The sequence below is a fragment of the Arachis hypogaea genome, chromosome 16, assembly GCF_003086295.3.
Source record: "Arachis hypogaea cultivar Tifrunner chromosome 16, arahy.Tifrunner.gnm2.J5K5, whole genome shotgun sequence".
Classification (NCBI taxonomy): domain Eukaryota; kingdom Viridiplantae; phylum Streptophyta; class Magnoliopsida; order Fabales; family Fabaceae; genus Arachis; species Arachis hypogaea.
The window spans coordinates 82,810,871-82,827,458 of NC_092051.1; the positions used below are offsets into that span (position 1 = coordinate 82,810,871).

At 39.5% G+C, this 16,588-nt stretch overlaps 2 non-coding genes across 2 annotated transcripts; both read left to right on the forward strand.

Annotated features, from left to right (window-relative positions):
• The first annotated feature begins 896 nt into the window (after positions 1-896).
• On the forward strand, positions 897-1,004 carry LOC112761585 (small nucleolar RNA R71). The gene has a single exon (XR_003181973.1). It is a non-coding gene; the product is annotated as a small nucleolar RNA R71 (small nucleolar RNA).
• Positions 1,005-13,975: 12,971 nt separating this feature from the next.
• Positions 13,976-14,079, forward strand: LOC112760024 (small nucleolar RNA R71). Its single transcript, XR_003180483.1, has one exon. It is a non-coding gene; the product is annotated as a small nucleolar RNA R71 (small nucleolar RNA).
• The last annotated feature ends 2,509 nt before the right edge of the window (positions 14,080-16,588 follow it).

Consider the following 16,588-nt stretch of genomic DNA (forward strand, 5'->3'; position numbering starts at 1 on the left):
ATGGTCTCTGTGTGAGCCTCAGATTCCCATGGTTCTTCATCAGGAAACTCCATGGAGGCCAGTGGACGTCCATTGAGGTCTTCCTCAGTAGAGATCACTGCCTCTTCCTCCTCTCCAGGTTCGGCCGTGTGGGTTGTGGTTATGGCCTTGCACTCTCTTTTTGGATTCTCTTCTGTATTGCTTGGGAGAGTACTAGGAGGGAGTTCAGTAATTTTCTTACTCAGCTGACCCACTTGTGCCTCCAAATTTTTAATGGAGGACCTTGTTTCAGTCATGAAACTTTGAGTAGTTTTAATTAAATCAGAGACTACAGTTGCTAATTCAGAGTGGCTCTGCTTAGAATTCTCTGTCTATTGCTGAGAAGATGATGGAAAAGGTTTGCTATTGCTAAACCTGTTTCTTCCACCATTATTGTTATTGAAGCCTTGTTGAGGCCTCTGTTGGTCCTTCCGTTAGAGATTTGGATGATTTCTCCATGAAGGATTATAGGTGTTTCCATAGGGTTCTCCCATGTAATTCACCTCTTCCATTGCTGGGTTCTTAGGATCATAAGCTTCTTCTTCAGATGAAGCTTCCTTAGTACTGCCTGGTGCAGCTTGCATTCCATACAGACTTTAAGAAATCATATTGACTTGCTGAGTCAATATTTTATTCTGAGCTAGTATGGCATTCAGAGTATCAATCTCAAGAACTCCTTTCTTCTGATTTGTCCCATTATTCACAGGGTTCCTTTTAGAAGTGTACATGAATTGGTTATTTACAACCATCTCAATGAGTTCCTGAGCTTCTGCAGGCGTCTTCTTCAGATGAAGAGATCCTCCAGCAGAGCTGTCCAATAACATCTTGGATAGTTCAGACAGACCATCATAGAAGATACCTATGATGCTCCATTCTGAAAGCATGTCAGAAGGGCACCTTCTGATTAATTGCTTGTATCTTTCCCAAGCTTCATAGAGGGATTCACCTTCCTTCTGTCTGAAGGTTTGGACTTGCACTCTAAGCTTACTAGATTTTTGAAGCCAAGAAGGCATTGACTAGCTTTTCCCAAGAGTTCAGGCTTTCTTTAGGTTGTGAGTCTAACCATGTCCTAGCTATGTGTCTTACAGCAAAAGGGAAGAGCATAAGTCTGTAGACTTCAGGGTCAACCCCATTGGTCTTGACAGTGTCACAGATTTGCAAGAATTCAGCTAAGAACTGATGAGGATCTTCCAATGGAAGTCTATGAAACTTGTAATTCTGTTGCATTAGAGAAATTAATTGAGGATTAAGCTCAAAGTTGTTTGCTCCAATGGCAGGGATTGAGATGCTTCTCCTATAGAAGTCGGGAGTAGGTGCAGTAAAGTCACCAAGCACCTTTCTTGCATTGTTGGCATTGTTGTTTTCAGCTGCCATTGTTTCTTCTTCCTTGAAAAGCTCTGTTAGGCCCTCTAGAGAGAGTTATGCTTTAACTTCTCTTAGCTTTCTCTTCAAGGTCCTTTCAGGTTCAGGATCAGCTTGAACAAGTATGCCTTTATCTTTGCTCCTGCTCATATGAAAGAAAAGAGAACAAGAAAGTAGGGAATCCTCTATGTCACAGTATAGAGATTCCTTGAGGTGTCAGAGGAAAGAAGAATAGAAGGAGGAGGTAGATAGAAGAGAATTCGAACTTATCAAGAGGGATAGAGTTCGAATTGCACCTTGAGGAGGAGTGTTAGTCCCTTAAATAGAAGGATGTGAGAAGAGGGGAAGAAATTTTCAAAATTAAGGTAAGAAATTTTGGAAATTTGGTAATTGATTTTTGAAAACTAAGATTGGGAAAGAAATTAAGTGATTTTGAAAAAGATTTTGAAATTAGAAATTAAAAAGATATGATTGAAAATTAATTTTGAAAAAATGTGGTTGAAAGGATATGATTGAGAATATATGATTGAAAATAAATTTAGAAAAAGAAAGTTTTTAAAATTAAAGTTGATTACTTGACTTTATGGTTTATCTTATGCTCAATTGAGTGGTTTTTATCAACTCTTGACCCACTTATTCATACTTTTTGCATGGTTTTACAATTAAAACATGCTCCTTTGATCTTATATTTACTAATATTAATCCTTTCTTATTACCATTTGATGCCTTGATATGTGTGTTAAGTGATTTCAGAGATTACAGGACAGGAATGGCTTGGAGGATGGAAAGGAAGCATGCAAAAGTGGAAGGAATACAAGAAACTGAAGGAACTGCTAAAGCTGTCCAGCCTGACCTCCTGGCACTCAAACGACCATAACTTGAGCTACAAAGGTCCAAATGATGCGGTTTCAGTTGCGTTGGAAAGCTAACAACCCGGGCTTCGATTTGATATATAATCTGCCATAGCTGCCACGAAGCCAGGCAACACGAACGCGTGGATCACGCGGACGCGTGACCTGGCAGAAACGCAATCCACGCAAACGCGTGGACGACGCTTCCGCATCACTTTCCCGTGACCTGTACATACCAGAATACACTAGGGCAATTTCTGGGCTGTGTTTGACCCAGTTTTTAGCCCAGAAAACACAGATTAGAGGCTATAAAGTGGAGGAATGCATCCATTCATTAACATGTCTTCCATTATTCATTTTTCATAATTTAGATGTAGTTTTTAGAGAGAGAGGTTCTCTCCTCTCTCTTAGGATTTAGGATTAGGATTCCTCTTAAAGGATTTAGAACTATTTCTTCTCAATTTCCAGGTACAATGTTCCTTTTATTTATTTTTTCCAATTTGGTTCATGAATTTTCATGTTTAACTTGATTTCTTTTATTTAATGCAATTTGACGTATTTCAGATTTATCACTTCTTCTATTCCTTGTTATTAATTGATGTTCTAAGTTAGATCCTAACTTGATTTTGGAGTTGATTAATATTTGGAGACCCTTGAGTTGAATTACTCAAGAGTTAAATTATAATTGGGTTCATTGTTGGCTAGCTCTCTAGTCACTAATGCTAATCCTTCCCAAGGGAGAGGATTAGAACTTGTGAATAGAAGTAGACTTGCAACTTACTTGACTTTCTTTTACTTTACTTGGTAAAGGATAACTAAGTAGAGGCAACCATCAATTATCAATTGATCTTGAGAAAAATCCAACAAGGATAGAACTTCTGATTAATCTCTCCTTATCAAGGCTTTTTATTATTATTATTTTATTTCCTCTGCTGTTGCTATTCTTGCTTTTTATCTTAATCAAAAACCCCAAAACACACTTTTTCATAACCAATAATAAGAACACCTTCCTGCAATTCCTTGAGAAGACGACTCGAGGTTTGGATACTTCGGTTATAAATTTTAAAGGGGTTTGTTACTTGTGACAACCAAAACGTTTGTAAGAAAGGACTTTTGTTGGTTTAGAAGCTATACCTGCAACGAGGATTTATCTGCGAATTTCTAGACCACGCAAAAGTTCTCTCTTCAAAGTCCATGGACTATAGTCCCTCCAGCATAGAGAGGATGCTAATGGTGAAGAGGAGAAGCTCCACCCGGAGCTTTGAAGAAAGAATGAAGCAACAAGACCCTGGATTTGATGAAATCCTAAACGAGATTTGCATGCTGAATGTGCAATGGATCAAGGACAAGGATGGGATACCCAACCAATTGAGAAGAAGGGATCTGAGTCCCCAAGCTAGAGGGTGGCTGGAATTTGTAAGGAGGTCCCTAATCCCCACATCCAACACTTCAGAGGTGACCAAGGAGAGAGCTGTGCTCATATACAGCATCATGAAAGGTGAGAATATCAATGTGAGAGAGATGATTGCCAACAACATTAACAAAGTGATAAAAAGCACTAGTGACAACACAAGGTTGGCATTCTCCAGTATCATACAGAGGTTATGTGATGAAGCTGGAGTTGAAAAGATTATTGATGAGGTGATGGTGAAGCAAGATAAATTCATAACTGCCAAGAAGATGGCCAAAGTGGTGGCTATTAACCCACTTCAGAGGGCCAGAGAACAGAGAGCTCATGCTCATGGGCCACATGTGCAACAACAACAAGAAGAGGAAGAGGCAGAAGAGTAACCACACTTTCTAGCACTTCAACCACCACCACCACACCACCAATAATGCAAAGAATGGAGGAGCTAAGTGCAAGACAAGAGGAAATTCTAGCTAAACATAAGGAGGATGAAAAAAATTATATGAGGAGGCTAGGATTTTGGAAGTCCAAGGATGCTAAAGCACAAGAAAGTTCCTCCAAGCAAGATGAAAGTAACTCCTCCCCTTCTAAGAAGAAGGACAAAGGAAAGGGGCCAATGAACTAAAGATAAAGCTGCTCAAGGTTATTGACTCCCATGTTTGACACTCTCTAATTTATGAAATCATGTTTAAGTTTTTGTTGATTTACTTTCTGTCAAAATAAATAGTCATGCTAGGATAGTTTATGTTTTCTGCTCAGTTTAATTTCATGTTTGAAGTCTTTATGAGTCCTTTAGATTACAAGAAAGAAAATGTAATGTATTTAAAGTCTTCTTCAACATAAACAAAGTAGAGTTTGTTTCTATAAGAGTTACTGTGAGTTGTGCAAAAATAGGAAGTAAGAGAAACAAGGCCAAGATAGATCATCTAACAAACTAAGGAATAAGATAAGGAATAACAAACTTAGAAGGTATAACAAGAAAAGGTTAAAGGGTGTTCCTTGAATATCCATAGAACCAAGAAGTAGTAAGCAACAAAGACCCAAGGCTCTGAGCATCAACTACTTGGATGGGAAAGAAACATTAAAAAGCTCAATAAAAGGGAGTTAAGGATCCTAGTAGATGCTTGTGGTGAAGATGTGTCAAGAAGAGGCCTGGGCAAGTAGATTCTTAGGGGTGTTTCAATACCCAGTACCCTAAAACCAACTGGTTTGGGAGTGCTAATTGAAAGCTTAATTAAAGGGTTGTTTTGAGACAAAACACTTAGAGTCGTGGTCAAGAAAGCACAACCAAAAAGAAAGTGAAACAACTCTTACTACTTCAAGGTGATAATCAATAGAAAGGACCCTTGAAGCTTATTCTTGACAGAACCCTCAAAGATCTAAAAGTTCTCTATGACATTCAAACATTCATACATGTGTTGAACACTTAATCCTATCCTTAGTTATGTTTCATTCATTCAAAGGCCAAGGTCTCAATTTATAAAAGGGCTACTCACATTGATTTGCTTGGGACAAGCAATGCTTAAGTTTGGTGTTGTGATGACTTGCATCATTTACCCTTCTTTCTTGCATAAAGAGGAGCATAAAAGAGCATAAATCTCAATTGGTCATTGTAATTCATGCATTAATTGATGAATATTATGGTACATTGCTTTGAGATGAGTTGTGCTGAATTTCAGGAGAAAAAAGCATAAAAAATGGGAAGAAAGCAACAAAAAAGCTGGGCGTGTGAAACTGGCGTGTCACTTGGAATAAACGCCACAAAAATGCATTGGCGTGGCATGCCAGTATTAAATTCCAGAGGAGAATTCTCAAGCATTCACAAGGGCGTGGCACGCCAGACCCTGGGCGTCCCACCTAGTACAAAGTTCCAGAGAGCAACAATGAAAGACACAAAAGGGGCGTGGCACGCCAGGTTGGGCGTGACACGCCTAACCCAGCAGCTACTATGGGCGTGCCACTTGAGCCAAGGGGCGTGGCACGCAAACTCATCACTCCAGGAGGAACCTTCACTATGGCATGCCACTTGGTATCGAAGGCGTGGCACGCCAATGATGCACATAAACTAGTTATGCTACGATTTAGGAAATTGCACGATCGGCAAAATTCCTTCCGGCAAGTGCACCGGTTATCGTCGTCAAGTAAAAACTCACAATAGAGTGAGGTCGAATCCCACAAGGATTGGTTGAGTGAGCAATTCGGATTAGAAGTGTGTTCTAGTTGAGCGGAATCAAGAATTGAGATGATAATTGCGGAATGTAAAATTGGCGGGAAAAGTAAATGACAAGAAAATTAAATGGCTGAATCTTAAATTGCATGAATTAAAGAGCAGAATGTAAATTGCTGAAATTAAAAGGGAATGGGGATGATTGCAAGAATTGAATTGCAGAATGTAAAGAGAAAGTGAAAATCAGAAATGGGGAATTCATTGGGTTTAGGAGATATTGAAATCTCCGAATCAAAACATGTAAATCTCTTCCTCAACCAATGCATTCATTAAATTTTGCTTGGCAATCTTATATGATTGGATCCCAATTCCTTGGCTCACCAATGCTCTCTAAAAACAAACAAATTCCCAATCCCTTGGTTTAAATGTTCATAAGAAGAGATGATGCTTGATCACTGATTATACCACACAATTTCATGAACCACAATTTGGTAGGATTACATGTCACAATATCCATCCAAACCCCAATCCAATCCACTGTGAGAAAGCTTCTCTAGCATGAATCCTCCATTCCTTTCCCAAGGCTCCGAAGGATTCCAAATATGAGTAGTCTCTTTCCCAAGACAACTACTCAATGGAATTAGATCGAGAAGCTTTCTAACAAATTTCAAGAGAAAAGATTGAAGAAGAAGATAAACTATTATTGATTCATTGAATTACAATAGAGCTCCCTAACCCAATGAAAGGGGGTTTAGTGAATCATAGCTCTGAATTCAATTACAAAGAAAAGGAAACTAGCTAAAAGTGAAAGTAAAAGTTCTTTCTAACTTAACTTCTATCCTATTTATACACTTTCTATATTGAGCTTCAGTTGTGCTTCTTGGGCTTTGAGGCCTCTCTTTGCTTTCCTTTTGCCTTGGGTTTATGATCCATAATCTTGATGAGGTTGTTGATCCAAATCCTGTAACATTTATTGAGCCAACTTAGTGATAATCAAATAATGACACATGACTCAATAATTTGAGATTTCAAACTCATCAATCCTTCAGGCCCAATCCCATAAACCATGATATTCAATTGGGTTTCATACCAAAGTAAGTTTAAGTTAATACTTGTGCTCAAAGACTAACTTAAATCACAATATTTTTGGCCCAGAAACCCTTTTCAAGAGTGGCGTTTAAGTTGTAGTTTAAGCTTAAACCGCAACTTAAACGCCAGACACTTCCAGTGAGGCCATTTGTAGAAGCACGTTTAAGTTTCAGTTAAGGTTAAACTGAAGCTTAAACGTGGAAATGGAAGAATGGTAGCCCTGGAGAGTAATGTAGTCGAACACGTTTAACCTCCAGTTTAAGGTTAAACTGGAGGTTAAACGTGGAAAAGGAATGAGGCATCCTGGAGGTCGAACACGTTTAACCTCCAGTTTGAGGTCAAACTGGAGGTTAAACGTGGAAAGGGGTGTAGGCATACTGGAGGTCGAACACGTTTAACCTCCAGTTTGAGGTCAAACTGGAGGTTAAACGTGGAAGCTTGGAATGGTGGCCCTGGAGGTGTCGAACACGTTTAACCTCCAGTTTGGGGTCAAACTGGAGGTTAAACGTGGAGGTGGAGAGAGCAACCCTGGAGTGGAGAAACTATCGAACACGTTTAACCTCCAGTTTGAGGTCAAACTGGAGGTTAAACGTGGAAGCTTGGAGAGAGCAACCCTGGAGTGGAGAAACTATCGAACACGTTTAAGCTCCAGTTTGAGTCAAACTGGAGCTTAAACGTGGAATGGCCCCTGGTACTCTTCTTGGTTCTGGCGTTTAACCTCCAGTTTGAGGTCAAACTGGAGGTTAAACGTGGAACTCCTCCTTGGGTGGCATACTCATTCTGGCGTTTAACCTCCAGTTTGAGGTCAAACTGGAGGTTAAACGTGGAATGCTCCTTAAGTGAGGCTTTTCATTCTGGCGTTTAACCTCCAGTTTGAGGTCAAACTAGAGGTTAAACTTCAATCCCAGCATTTCTTATCCTTCATGATTTTTGGCGTTTAAGCTCCAGTTTAGGCTTAAACTGGAACTTAAACTCCACATGTTATATACAAGCTTCCTTTATTGATTTTGTTGCTTCCTTGCTTAGCCTCTTCTTCCCTGAAATCATCCAAACAATTGCATCAAAGTCTTGCAAAATTTCATGAGAAATCTTTCATTCATAGCATTTAAGTAATATAACTAAAACTCATGGAATTTGCATCAAAATCATATTGTTTGGATGGTTCATTACTTTGTTCTTCATTTAACCATTTTTGGTTACTTTAAGCTCAAGAAAATGCATAAAACAACTAAAACTAACAGAAAAATGCTAGTGAAACTAGCCTATGATGCCTTGGCATCACAACACCAAACTTAATACTTGCTTGTCCCTAAGCAAGTCCTGAGTTAATTGAGAAGAAAGTATGAAACAGAAAGCAATTACATTGGCTATATTAGCAAGCATTTGAAGTTCATCAGAAGGGTTTTATGCAGAAAGTTGCAGCATCACTTTTTCATACTTATCAGGTAGGATTATCACTTTTTCATTGCATCCATCAAAAATTGCTATGGCCTCTTGTTATTCTTATGTCTTTGGCACTTTTCTCTTCTTTGTTTTTCTTTTCTTTTTCTTAGAGCTTCTTTTGCTCCTTGTTTGCTTAGTGTCATGTGTTGCACAAGCCTTTGGCATTTTCTTTTTCTTAACAGTGCACTACACATATCCACTTTAGGCATTTTAGTTCACATTTCTTCTTGAGACATTGGTGCCCAGCACCTCTTTGTGTGACTAAATGTTTTGTATTGAGGTTGCTCTTGATAATGGACTTTTGGTTGATAATCCCGGGTTAGTTAACCCAAGTTACCAAGTGTTGAAACACTCCTCAGAACCTATTCATCCAAGCATATCCTTAATACATAAACACCACAGGCATTTGTCTCAGAAGTTCAAACCATTGGTGCCTAGCTTATTTTCTCAATTTTTTTGCTTTTTGGTTGCCTTTTTCCGTGGCTTTTTCTTTTCCTTTTTCTTTCTTTTTCATGGCCAAAGACATTTATTCATCAAGATCCATAGACAATTTTTACTTCTACATAAAAAATGATAATTCTACACTCAAATTTTAGTGATGTGATTCAACAATCAAGCATGCATACCACCACTTAATTCTACTTGATTTGTCACTAATTTAGCCGGTTACTTTTGTTCAAACTTTTCTTTTATTTTTGGAACAGAACAAGCATGGTACGCACTTGTTTAAGAAGGTGAAGTTATATCCAAACATCTAGGCATTCACTTTATTCAAAGCACTTAACAAACACACATACTAAAAAAAAAACGACTCATAAAAAAAAAAGACTCCACCTAACACTTAAATGACTTATGATGAAAACATTCATAAAGACAAGTCACCAATTATCATTTGATTATTAAGGAACGAGACCACCTCTTATTTATTGCTTGGTTCTTCTTAATTCTTGGGATCCTGCTTCTTCTTGCTTCCTGCCTCTTTTTGACCACTTGTGCTTCCTTTGTCTTTTCTTATGAGCTTTTTCCAGAATCCAGCCTTTTTCATCGTTTCTTCCACTCCCTTTTCAAGGATCATTGCCTTGTTTATTTCTCCTTCTTTCCTCCCTTTGAAATACTCATCATAAGCTGGGAATGCTGGGTCCATCTTGTGTAGATGTTCCCCTATGTAGTTAAGCTTGATTTGCGAACTGATGTTGTAGTCAGCTTGGACTGAGTATCTTGCATTCTGTAAAGTAGTGGCTTCCTTGATTGCCAAGACATTGGCATCTTGGTGTTGGCATATGTGGCTGAAGGATTCCTGTAAGTGTAGATTTTGTTCCCTTTGCAGATCAAAGAATCTTGATTCAAAGTTCCTTTGCATATCCATCATTTTTAGATGAAAGTCCTCTTGTCTTTCCTGAGACCTCGTGTATTGCTGAGACATTCCTTCCATGATTTCCTGCATTCTGCTCATATCCATGGGGTCTCTGGGAATACGTTGTCTTCTTTCAGGAGTTGCTTGCTCTTCTTGCTCTTCTTCTCTGTCTTCTCCTTCTTGTCTTTCTTGTTCTGCTTCTTGCTCGGCTTCCACTTGTTGCCCTTCTTTATTTCTTCTTCTTGTATGTCTTGGAGGAGTTGGGCCAAGAGTCATTCTGTGTGCAGTTATGGCCAGCCCAGGATATAGCCAATTAGGTCTTTCATCCTCAAGTGGTACTTTGGCATCGATGCATAGTCTAATGATGGTGCTAGGGAAATGAAGCCAGGATTCAGGGTCACTTTTCTCACTAAACTCTTGTATCTGTTCAGCAATGAGTTTATGAACTTTGATCTCTCCTCCAACCATAATGCAATGTAGCAAGATGGCTCTTTTAGGGACTATTTCTGAAGAGTTTGCAGTGGGTAGGATGGATCTCCTAACTATTGCATACCACCCTTTAGCTTCAGGTGTTAGGTCTCCTCTTCTCAAGACTCTTGGAGCCCCTCTTGTTTTTCTCACCCATTCAGCTCTGATGGCACAAAGGTCTTCAGCAATAGTTGTATAGTCAGGTTCTCCTCTCATCCTTTCGTCATAACTTGCTTGGCTGAAATGTATGTTTTTCAGGCCAAGAGTTTTCATGATTGCTTTGGGACTGAAGTCAACCTCCACCCCTCTCACATAGCTTTTGTATGTGGGGTTCTTGGTTTGATCCTCCCTTACTGCATTTGCATAAAACTCCTTCACCAAGTTGATGTTGATTCTAGTGATTGGCTTAGTTAGGAGCTCCCACTTCCTCTTTTTGATCTTTTCCCAAACACCTGGGAACTCATCCTTTTCAAGTTCAAAGGGTACCTCAGCTAGCACCGTTTTAGGTCTCATCCATTCGGCTTGAATCTCATGGAACACTGATCTGTATCTCCATGCATCGAATCCCCTGTTTTCCTCCATTGGCTGCTTGTCTTTTCTTCTTTTGTGGCTAGATGAAGCTGCCATTTTGGTAAGTGACAACTAAAGTTGACAAGGTGAAGCAAGAAGTGTTGTTGGAGGTGTGGTGAGATTGTTTTCGGCAAGAGATGGTTATGCTATGATGAAGGAAAAAGTGTATGAAGGAGGATTGATGGTGTGGGACTCGTTCCTTAAGTGGTTCTTTATAGTGCCCATGAGTGCAAAATGAACGGCTAGGGTGGTTTGTGAAGGGTGGCTTGATGGTAAATATATGAATTGTAGATAAGGACGATTGGCTTTTCATTTTCTTGGAAGTATTCTAGATGCATTAGGTTGTACATGTAGCTTTCTTTTCTTGCAGAACTTCCTTTTCCCATGTGTTAGTTTCAAAGATTTATGAATTTTCCTTTTGACCAAGCACGTCCCTCCCTTTGTCTTTTTCCTCCATTTTTGTCTTTTCTTTTGTACCTGCACAAACAAACAAATTTGCTATCATTTTTCGGTCCATGTGAATTATGAATAGTATTTGCACATGTAAATCAATGCTTGTCTTTATGAGCTTATAGCCGTGACTTCTACATGTTTGCACACTTATTATTTGGACACCAAACTTAGTTTTTGGTTAAGTCTCCTGATGACATGAAATCCATATTGGTTGTCCTTAATGAGTGTGCATATTTCTAATAAATCATAGTCACCTTGGCTCTTTGATTCTAAACAAAGTGACTACCCTAAGTAATTGAAACTAAAGCATTAAAACATGTGAATGGTATACTTGTCATGAATTTTGAAATCCAGAGGAACTTCTTGCTTTTCATAAACTGTGTTCAAAAAGAACACCAAACTTAATGTTTGGTTGTGCACCTTGAATGAAAGATGGAATTCAATTTGAGTAAGTTTGGGAGTGCCATGAGGTACACCAAACTTAGAAACCAATTGTAATTACATGCACGGTTTAGTGCACTTAATCAATAGTTGTCCTGAGGATTCAAGTTCATGCATAAGAAACCATGCTTTATTGGATGTAAAGCAAAGCACTAAAGATTAAGGATACTAAAAACAATGGGTTGCCTCCCATGAAGCGCTTCTTTAACGTCACTAGCTTGACGGTTGTCCCTTGTTAGGGTGGATTGTAGTGCTTGACGTCCTCTCCTCTCACTATGAAAACGTCCCCTCTTGATTCATTCATGACCTCTAAATGTTCCATAGAAAGAACTCTTTTGATTGTGAACACTTGAGGGAGCTGGGAAGGAATGGTCTTGAGGCCAGGTGGGATTGACAGATAATGACTTGAGATCACTTTATCTCCCGGAGAAAAACCTTCAGTGGGAATTTTCTTGTTTCTCCATCCTCTTGGCAATCTCCCTATCACTCTTCCCTTTCTCTTGAGGATTTCTTCATTGACCCTTATGTCAGGAGGATCCTTCTGATCCGTTTCCACTGATTCTTGTGGCTCTAACTCTTGCAACTCTTGTTTGCCTTCCAATGACTGTTTTAGAGTCTCAGCTGCTGGATTACTTTCTTCCAAACACGGATGGCTACTATCATCTTTGGGCTTTTCAGATTCTGATTCAGGCTCAGATGCAGATTTGAAGACTTTGAAAATGAGCTGTTCATCATGTATTCTCAGAATTAGTTCTCCTTGTTCTACATCTATGAGCGCTCTAGTAGTGGCTAGAAATGGTCTGCCCAGAATGATAGGGTGTAAATAGCTTTCCTCCATGTCCACAATGACAAAGTCTGTGGGGAAATAATAATCTCCTACTTTCACCAGCACATTTTCAACTACCCCTTCAGCTTGCTTCTGAGTTTTGTCAGCCAGTTGTATGATTACATCAGTGGATCTCACCTCGTTCAGTTGTAGCCTCTTCATAAGAGTTAGAGGCATCACATTTATGCTAGCTCCTAGATCACAGAATCCTCTGTCTATTTTTGTTTCCCCTATGATGCAAGGGATATGAAAGCTTCCTGGGTCCGTTTTCTTAGAGAGTGTGTCCTTCTTGATGAGAGCACTGCATTCTTTGTTCATTGTTACCGTTTGTCCTCCCTTCAAAACTCTTTTCTTGCTTAACAATTCCTTTAAATACTTGATGTGTGTGGGCATTTGATGAAGAATCTCAAGAAAGGGAATATTGACATGCAGAGAATTAAATGTCTCTAGAAACCTTGAATAGGTTTTCCTTTTTTCACCTCCTCCTAACCTCTCAGGAAATGGTGCTTTTGGTTGGTATATTTCCATCATGCCTTTTTGCAGTTCCTTGGCTTGCTCAGTTCCACCTTCCTGCCTAACTTCTTCCACACCTTCTTTCAAGATTTCTGGTTCGTGCTCTGAGGGCCTGATTCCTTCTTCTGAGACTTCCTTCAATAAGGTGATGGCCTTGCATTCTTCCCATCTTACTCTCTTTTGTTCCCCTTTAGGATTCTTTTCTGTGTCACTAGGGAACACTGCAGTTGATTTGGGGGCCTGTCGAGATAGCTCTCCTACTAGAGATTCCATCCATTTGAGTTTTTCACCATGGTTTCTTAAGGTAGTCCTCACATCATCCCTGAAGCTTTTCAATTCAATTATGTCTTGACTCATGGTTGCCATCATTCCTTCCATCCGGTTTAATTGATCTTGAAATTGTTGGTTCGGATTGGGTTGGGTAGGTTGATTACTTTGGCCATGGTATGATGATTGGGGGTAAGTGTTTTGTGTGGCTTGGTATGATCTTTGGTTGGAGTTTTGGTATGTGGAATTGTTTTGTTGGTTGTGGTTGTAAGGTTTGTGGTTTTGTGGTTGGGTTTGTTGGTTTCCCCACCCAAAGTTTGGGTGGTTTCTCCAGCCTGGGTTGTAAGTGTTGGAGTGTGGATCATATGATTGCCTTTGTTGGTTTCCCACATAGTTAACCTCATCCCAATCACCTCCTTCAATGCCTTCTTCCTCTTGATCTTGTGTGTGTATTGCAGCCACTTGCTTTGTTTCTAATTGCCTGGTAAGCTCTGCTAGTTGCTTGGCAAACACCTTGTTTTGGGCTAGAATTGTATCAACATGGTTCAGCTCCATGACTCCCTTAGTGTTGTGCCTTTCTGATGCATAGTAGTACTCATTCTCAGCCACTGTCTCGATCACTTCAATGGCTTCTTCCACGGTCTTTTTCTTGTTCAATGAACCTCCTGATGAATGGTCTACAGCCTTCCTTGATTCATAAGAGAGCCCATCATAGAAGATGTGCAATTGCACCCAATCATGGAACATGTTTGGTGGGCATTTCCTTGTCAAGTCCTTGAATCTCTCCCATGCCTCGTAGAGAGTTTCACCATCTTGTTGTCTAAAAGTCTGAACCTCAGATCGAAGCCTATTGACCTTTTGTGGAGGGTAGAAACGTGCCAGAAACTTGCTTTCCACCTCATCCCATGTTGTTAAACTCCCCCTTGGGAATGATTCCAGCCACTTAGCTGCTTTGTCCCTAAGTGAAAATGGGAACAAAAGCAGTTTATAAGCATCTTCCTGGACTCCATTGGACTTCACAGTGTCACAAATTCTCAGGAATTTTGTGAGATGTTGGTTTGGGTCTTCATTAGCACTTCCTCCAAAAGAACAATGATTTTCCACCAGTGATATTAGCTGTGGCTTGAGCTCAAAATTGTTGGCCTGAATGGGTGGTTTCTGGATGCTACTACCACAATTCCCAGAGGTTGGGTTTATGTATGAACTAAGAACCCTCCTCTCAGGAATGGCATTGTTTCCATCAGCTCTCTCATGGTTGTGAACTTCTCTATCCATGTTGAGATCTAGAGCTTCCTCAAAATTGTCCTCAGATTCTCCTTCAGATTCCTCTTCTCCCACTACTCTCTTCCCTCTTGCTTCCCTTCTAAGTCTATGAAGGGTCCTTTCCGGTTCGGTATATGGAGGAGTTGATGTGTCTCCTCTCCTACCTGTCATACAAGAACACAGCTCAAACACAAACAAGTAAAATACTCTTGGTTAATGGAAGGGTATGGTTAGATCAATTGAGGAATTAAATCAAACAGTTAGTGAGTCAGTGAGTTAGTTGCATGAATTTAAAGGCATAAAGAAAGAAAGCATGTAACCAAGTGCAGAAATTAAAATTCAACAAGTAGCTAAAACAGAATTAACAAAGCAAGAGAAAATTGCTCAATCTAGTTAGCTTCCAATTTGAGAATTGTCAATCGAAAACCAATCCCCAGCAACGGCGCCATAAACTTGATGCACATAAACTAGTTATGCTACGATTTAGGAAATTGCACGATCGGCAAAATTCCTTCCGGCAAGTGCACCGGTTATCGTCGTCAAGTAAAAACTCACAATAGAGTGAGGTCGAATCCCACAAGGATTGGTTGAGTGAGCAATTCGGATTAGAAGTGTGTTCTAGTTGAGCGGAATCAAGAATTGAGATGATAATTGCGGAATGTAAAATTGGCGGGAAAAGTAAATGACAAGAAAATTAAATGGCTGAATCTTAAATTGCATGAATTAAAGAGCAGAATGTAAATTGCTGAAATTAAAAGGGAATGGGGATGATTGCAAGAATTGAATTGCAGAATGTAAAGAGAAAGTGGAAATCAGAAATGGGGAATTCATTGGGTTTAGGAGATATTGAAATCTCCGAATCAAAACATGTAAATCTCTTCCTCAACCAATGCATTCATTAAATTTTGCTTGGCAATCTTATATGATTGGATCCCAATTCCTTGGCTCACCAATGCTCTCTAAAAACAAACAAATTCCCAATCCCTTGGTTTAAATGTTCATAAGAAGAGATGATGCTTGATCACTGATTATACCACACAATTTCATGAACCACAATTTGGTAGGATTACATGTCACAATATCCATCCAAACCCCAATCCAATCCACTGTGAGAAAGCTTCTCTAGCATGAATCCTCCATTCCTTTCCCAAGGCTCCGAAGGATTCCAAATATGAGTAGTCTCTTTCCCAAGACAACTACTCAATGGAATTAGATCGAGAAGCTTTCTAACAAATTTCAAGAGAAAAGATTGAAGAAGAAGATAAACTATTATTGATTCATTGAATTACAATAGAGCTCCCTAACCCAATGAAAGGGGGTTTAGTGAATCATAGCTCTGAATTCAATTACAAAGAAAAGGAAACTAGCTAAAAGTGAAAGTAAAAGTTCTTTCTAACTTAACTTCTATCCTATTTATACACTTTCTATATTGAGCTTCAGTTGTGCTTCTTGGGCTTTGAGGCCTCTCTTTGCTTTCCTTTTGCCTTGGGTTTATGATCCATAATCTTGATGAGGTTGTTGATCCAAATCCTGTAACATTTATTGAGCCAACTTAGTGATAATCAAATAATGACACATGACTCAATAATTTGAGATTTCAAACTCATCAATCCTTCAGGCCCAATCCCATAAACCATGATATTCAATTGGGTTTCATACCAAAGTAAGTTTAAGTTAATACTTGTGCTCAAAGACTAACTTAAATCACAATATTTTTGGCCCAGAAACCCTTTTCAAGAGTGGCGTTTAAGTTGTAGTTTAAGCTTAAACCGCAACTTAAACGCCAGACACTTCCAGTGAGGCCATTTGTAGAAGCACGTTTAAGTTTCAGTTAAGGTTAAACTGAAGCTTAAACGTGGAAATGGAAGAATGGTAGCCCTGGAGAGTAATGTAGTCGAACACGTTTAACCTCCAGTTTAAGGTTAAACTGGAGGTTAAACGTGGAAAAGGAATGAGGCATCCTGGAGGTCGAACACGTTTAACCTCCAGTTTGAGGTCAAACTGGAGGTTAAACGTGGAAAGGGGTGTAGGCATACTGGAGGTCGAACACGTTTAACCTCCAGTTTGAGGTCAAACTGGAGGTTAAACGTGGAAG